At 30.7% G+C, this 7,382-nt stretch overlaps 1 protein-coding gene across 7 annotated transcripts in view; it reads right to left on the reverse strand.

The window, feature by feature from the left end:
- LOC108747794 (RING finger protein 44) overlaps positions 1-7,382 on the reverse strand; it is an 88,589-nt gene that overhangs the window by 7,627 nt on the left and 73,580 nt on the right. The window lies entirely within an intron of this gene.

Raw genomic sequence — 7,382 nt, forward strand, 5'->3', positions numbered from 1 at the left:
GAAAGGGGGGAGAGAGAGAAAGGGGGGGGGAGAGAGAGAGAGAGAGAGAGAAATCTCTTTAAAAATGGTATTCATAGTCAATGCTTATATTGTACTTTAAAAAATATCGATTTGGATTTAATATCATTCTCATTGTGTTGGTATTAATATTAACACCAACACACACACACAGTGTGAATTTATAATACCTGATGCTATATCATGGATTTATATCAAAACTATCATGCGATGTGGATTTAGAACCTATGGTACAAAATTCGATATTTTTGAAAATATATGCTTAACACTGTCTTAAAATGTCATCACAAGCCGATATTCATAATCCATTCTTCAAAACCATCTTAATAAGTAACATCTTAAAATATTAATATAGTTCTATTATGTCGTCTTAAGACTATACTTAAGGCTTAAATATACGAATCAACTATAAATACAAAACCATACTAGCATCTTAAGACGATCTTGAAATAAATACGACTATGAATACCGATCTAATTGTAAAAATTAATCCTCTTTCTTCCTCGTGTCTCCCGATTTTGGCGGGTTAGCGTGCCCACTGTTATTTGCAGGAGCTCAGCAATTTGCAACGTCGCGATCATTCAGGCTTACGCTCGAACAATTAAGCGAGCCTCTTCTCGTGAGCGATTATGAAAGTCGCAGTCATCAGAATTGAAACGATAAAGCGATGTCCACGTCTTATTCGCATTGTAAACAACGGCCGCTCTTATTTGCTGTTGTAAGGTGAAAATATCGTCATAGACGAATCGGAAGTGATGCTGCTTTCGAAATTTTGCATTCGAAATAAATCGCGAATGAAGCTTTCGCTTCTTGAGGTTTTACACCGAGTTTCACACACGCGCGCGCGCACCAAATTTTATCTCGATCAAAATTAGAAGCGGCCAACTGTATTAAAGATTCGAAAGCCACGATAATTTTATCACTGACATATTCATCGCGCTATATCCAGTTTCATCATTAATTTTCGGTCAACGGAAAAGTGACACACCGAATTCGTTAAATGCGAGACTGAAAGGACAGCATTCCCTGTGTGTTTGACCTACAAGCATGGATATGACAAATAAATTGGCCGTAATAGTTAACGATTCGACAAATTGGTGGTTTATTTATTTTTGTTTTGTTACGGATTTGTTTATCGTATAATATCGAATCGATTGCTTTGTGAATGGCGTTATAAAGAATATACGTATCAATGAAGCCGAACTATAACGTTACATAATGCACATTCGTAAAATAGTCACACTACGCTCTCGTAGTACATGACGTAACAAAATGATATTTACATAATTTCGCCCGTGCGTTTGTACGGTTTGGCATTAATATTGCATATTGTACGTGTAATTTATTTAATGCATAATATAATTAATTTGTTGCATTATCGTACTCCAACTTTCTCTCTAATTTTTGTAAAAAGGGACATTTTCATCGGGAACCTATCGCGGTTTTTTGCTTCTAGTCCACTCACGTGTTAACATTCATAAGATTTGGCAGAAGAAATCGAGATAATCGCAATCGTAAAAAAGGGAAAAAAATCTATACACGCGCGCTTTCACGAAACTGATAAATATGCGCGAGCATGCTAAATGAGATAACGGATCCAGCGGAACATATAAACATAACATAGAAAAAGTTAAGTAAAATGTTAAAAGCGAGTGTAATAAAACCATATGTTGTCAACGGATATTAGAGTCAATTGGCGAAGCTAAATGGCTTGCAAAGATGTCCAAGTCATGCGTCAATAGCGGCGATTCTAAAATGGTGGAAGATTATAACAGTTTGAACGTAATCGTAGCGAGAATAAATTTCAAAACCGTCTAATGTCGACGAAAACTGACATAACTGCCGTGAAACATGTGTTACTTGTACTAACTAAATCGCCAATCAAATTCGCCGATTGTTAAAAGTATTAAGATTTTAAATTATAATAACGTTTTCTCTGAAAAAAGGGAGATTTCAAAATAAAACTTTTTATAAAATTAAATGAAATTTATTAACTGAATTATTCGTGCAACTTCGATTTTTATTAGAAAATTTTATCCCGAATATAAATATAAATTAATTTTTATTTATTTTTATCTATTCTTATTTATATCAGCTACATTTTTTTTTTTTAGATATGCTAAAAAAATTTATTCTGTAAAGTTGCTTCTATTGGTATAATCTTTCGACAGACAGAAAGAGTTGCGCAGATCATGCAATCGTCAGAGATATATGTTTGAATTATATACAGGGTGGGATAGTAACTCTGTCCACTTAGAATATTTCCATTATTTTTAGAGACGTAAAATAATATATTTATTGAAGTTGCACAGCATTAAGAGGGGTACAATATACTACTAATAGTTTTTCTATGGGTGAAGGCGCTTCGGAGATTTCAAAGTCGTCTCCACTTTTTTAAATAAAATTGTATGGTTTTTTTTGCACAATATAATTCTTCTAATCATTTTGCATATAAAAATATTGAGATAATGAAGTAGCAAAAAAAACCAATAATTCACGAGATATTTTATACTTTTTTTGGCATATATATAACATAAAATACTAAATAACTCATAAACTATTAATTTTTTTATAATCTTACCTTAATATTTTTATGAACAGAATAATGAGATGAATCAATTGGTAGAAAGAAAACACAGTTGCTTTAAAAAAAATATGTATGCAAAAAGGATAATTGTTTAAATAAGCAACTACGTGTTTTCTTTCCATCAATTGATTCATCTCATTATTCTGCATATAAAAGTATTAGATACGATTATAAAAAATTAACAGTTTACGAGTTATTTTATGTCAATATATGCCAGAATAATGTATAAAATATCTTGTAAACTAGTATTAATTTTTTAATATCACTACTTTAATACCTTTATATGCAAAATAATTAGAGAAACCATATTGTGTAAAAAAAAATCATACAATTCCATTTAAAAAAGTGAAGTGATCTTGAAATCTCCGAAGCGCCTCCAACCATAGAAAAACTATTAGTAGTATATTGTACGCCTCTTGATGCTATACAACTTCAACAAATATATCATTTCATATCTCTAAAAATAGTGGAAATATTCTAAGTGAATAGAGTTATTGGCCCACCCTGTATAGGCAGAGCTTAATAACGATTCAAATTCGACATTTTTTTAATGTCTTCGCATGCAACTTGCAATTTTTAGCATGCAGAATGTCACTGACTGATACCATATTCTCTTAACCTCAATAATATTGATGTATATACATACGTATATACATAAGCTGCAAAAAATTTTGCGAATAAATTGAGAATAAAATTTCTAACATTAATTTTAAGTTTTTATTTACAAAACAATAATGGATGATGGACTAATTCAATACTTGCAACAAGATGCAAAAACATTACGTCATGCAATTACCTGATAAATGAGAATCAAAACATGTTTAACTATTCTCCACTTAGATATCTTGTTAAAATCAGAGTACTAAAAAGTATTTTTTTAAGGGGATGCCTATATTACCGATAAAATTAGCGTTTTGACGTTTTTGTTCCTGTCGAATTTTTTTCAAAGAGTGGTTTCACAGAATAAAAATTCCTTTTCAACAATTAAAATGTGCATACTAATGTACTTGTCGCTAGTGTATTTTGTATTCAAAGAAAAATAGATAAAAAATTATAGATTTCCTTATCCATTTTTATCTCAGTATGACGACCAACGCTGAAGGTAAAACCCAGCATAACTTTAAGGGGATCCTAAAGCCGTCTGTATTACTGACTAAACTATATAATTGTTGTATTACAATTATTTTTTTCTCTTTTATAGATCCAAAAATCCTTTTCCAGGATCAAAGTATACGGATTAATACGTATATTTTGTGAGGAGTTTATTAAGAACAAATTTAAAAATTGAGATCTTCCTATTTCTTAGTCCAATCTAGACACTCTAGAGTTGTCACATCATTGCAATATTTGCTTCGTATAAAAACTACAATCTGTACTTACAAAATAGTAGTCACAGACTAATAGTTTGCACGAAGAAACAACGTAGAGTTTTTAGAATTAGACGTCTAATTAAAAATTATCCTTATACGAAAATTTATTGTGTATGTATACGTGAGATATTGATATACTACATACTATTCTGTATATAGTGATGTGTCAGTGACTAAATATGTAAATCCGTGTGTAAGAATCCTACTTATACAATGACTAATCGTCTTTAGAATCCCCTAATCTTTTAGGTTTTTAAAAATATTTGACAGCATTAATAAAAATTACGGTTATACAAAAAAAAATGCAAAATTTACAAAAATTTCGGCTTTTAATTATAATGACGGAGTTTCCGATTTATTTCGAATTTCCTCAATTAAAATCATAAAATAAAAACAAACCGAAGAATTGCTGATGCAAACTTTCGATTATTGAATTTTCCAAATTTAATTTAGCGTTATACATAAAATTAAAAATTATTTATTACTTCGTCTGAAATAATCTCCAAGAAGTTACTATCAACTTCAAACTCTGTTATAAAGATCAAAGGACACTTTACACGAGAGATCTAGCAAAAAATCCTAATTAAACATTCGTCTGCAAGGTTGTGAGATTTACACGCATTTAGGCAAGGGTATAATAGTTGTCTATACAAGTGAAATTCTATACAAGCGATATTACATACACAGAACGAAAATAAGAGCGATATGAGGGAGAGAGAGAGAGAAAAAGAAAATCGATAAACCGATTTAAATTAAGATAGATGCGCTCAGTAGAATCAGTAGAAAAGGTGCAAGAGTACGGAAATATAGCGAGCACGTCGTCGCGGCGCAAGCTCCTTGATTATTGTTGATTAGAGAGAATCGTCCTCAATGTCGGCTTCTCTGAAAATTAAATACACACGAATACGGCCGATCTCCTGATCCCGAATGCATTGTTTATTTTTATATTCGTTATACACAATATATAAAAAATACTTTTAACGAGCTGGGTATTTTCTTCCAGAGTTTACGGGCTATTGTCATGTCATGATTCATTGCTAAAGCCACAATGTATACAAATATATTTAAACATTATGCATAATACAAAAAATAGACGCACATCTCGACATTAGAATTGTTTTCTCAATAACAGTGATAGATACGGCATTGACGCATAAGACTCAAGATAATAGCCCTTTTGTTTAGATACATGCGTTGTTTTTTTCATCAGAGTATATTTAAATATATTTGTGTACACACACACATATATATATATATATATATATGTGTGTGTGTGTGTGTGTGTATGTACATATGTATCATATATTGTAAACAAAAATATAAAATAAGGCTCGAAAGAATATATCGGTGAAAAATGTAAAAAAGCCCGTCAAAGCCTACATCAGCTGTTCGGATGCACCGAAAATTTCTTTATTTTCGTATGAATGTAATTACATGAATAACGCAAATTCCATTGATGACTTAGTGACGCAATGTATACTTTGGTTTTACTTTATATAAGTTTTTATAATATTATTGTATAAGTTAACTATTTCTTATAATCATTGGGCTATTCATAACATAGCTAATTTGGCATTTGAATAAAGAAGAACGAACTAAATTGTCGGGAATCATTATTTATGTAATTTCGATCTATATGTTATATTGACAAGGATCCGAATTGAAGGGTCGAAACGTATATTTTATTCGTTTTGTTACATTCATACAAAGATAAAGAAATTTTCAGTACATCCGAATAGCTGATGTAGGCTCTGATGGGCTTTTTTACATTTTTCACTCATATATTGTATATATAGGATGTTCCAAAATTACCGCATTTTCTATTAAGAACGTATTTTTGAGATAATTTTGAGACGAAAATCCTAATACAAAAATGAAGCTATAATAGTTTTGAATTATAATTGGTTAAAGATAGTGTGTAACTCAAAAACTATTACAGCTTCGATATTTTCGTATTAGAATGTTCAAAAGAATCCAGAAATAATAATAGAAGCTATAAAAGTAAAATGGTTTTTTACTTATAAGCATTTAAAGTTAGCTCATAAATTTCATTTTAAAAAAATTATTGCAGTCTCGACATTTTCGTATTAGGATTTTCATCTCAAAATTACCTCAACAATACGTCTTTAAGAGCAAATGCTCTTTTTGTAGTTTTTGGACACCCTGTAAAAAATTCATAATTTCCATGTAAAATTACAAATTTTTTTTAGTATATATATATATATATATATTGTGTATATATAAAAGAAAGGCCTCTATTATGAGATACCGAGTTCATTTTGGATATATGCTAGAAATCTATAGGCAGAATTTTAAAAAATAATATGTTATTTTGAAGGAAATTTAACAAGCTTTAAGAGATAACGTTATATAAAATTTAATTCAAATTCCTTTTTTTTTTGAAAATTAAAGAAATATAAAAAATGAGCAAATCGCAAAGACAAAAAATTGTGCTCCTAATATGAGATGCCCCAAGAAATAGATAGTAAAATGCAAAGTATATCAGTATTTCAATTAAAAAATTTTATTTAATGTTTCTAAAATACAAACAAACAGCCAGCGCGCGCAAAAAGTGAGCATGCGATAGATTGTATCCAAACTCGTCTTCAGGTAGTTGGACTCAAGCATCGCAGAAATAGACACTATAGACGTTCATTCCAGTTGTTTTTTTATTATTATACAATAACATTTATACTTTAGCAACGATTTTCAATATAACATAGGAGCATGAGTTATTTCATATTAGAAATATCTTGAGTATCTCATATTACACCTTATGATTTTACGATCATCAAATCTAATTTCTGTAATTAATCAATTCAACATATCCCGTATTTTTCTATTAATACGACCTTGCTCTATCACTGTATGAAGAATTTATTGCCAAATATTTATTTATTAAATAATAAACAAAATTTAAAGGCTCGTCTCAATGAAACTTGAAAACATCTTAATTCTAAAATCTTGTTTTACAATGATTACAGGCATGATCTAATAATGAATTTTCTACTAAATAGTTTTCAATCCAAGAGCAATAAATTCATGGTGGAATCATGATAGCGTTTATTAGTTTAACAGAAACGTCGTTATCTCATATTAGGCGCCTATCTCATAACAGAGTTTCTCCCCCCCCCCTCCTCTCTCTCTCTCTCTCTCTCTCTCTCTCTCTCTCTCTCATTCATTTATTTGCGTGAGAGAGTGCCGCCTCGTCAAAGTGCATAAATTCGCGTGATTGCGCGTGCAGGTCGATGTAACGGTCTTCTGCGCGTTCGGCGTGCCGATTTTATTTAGGAATGCTCTTTCCTCTTTCGAATCCGTTTCAATTTTGCTGACGGACGTTTCCTCCGGTACGTATTTGGTCGAACGAAAGCGCGTTATCTATTCAACGTAATGCATAAAACTCCATG

This window comes from Trachymyrmex septentrionalis, unplaced genomic scaffold (assembly GCF_001594115.1).
Source record: "Trachymyrmex septentrionalis isolate Tsep2-gDNA-1 unplaced genomic scaffold, Tsep1.0 scaffold108, whole genome shotgun sequence".
NCBI lineage: Eukaryota > Metazoa > Arthropoda > Insecta > Hymenoptera > Formicidae > Trachymyrmex > Trachymyrmex septentrionalis.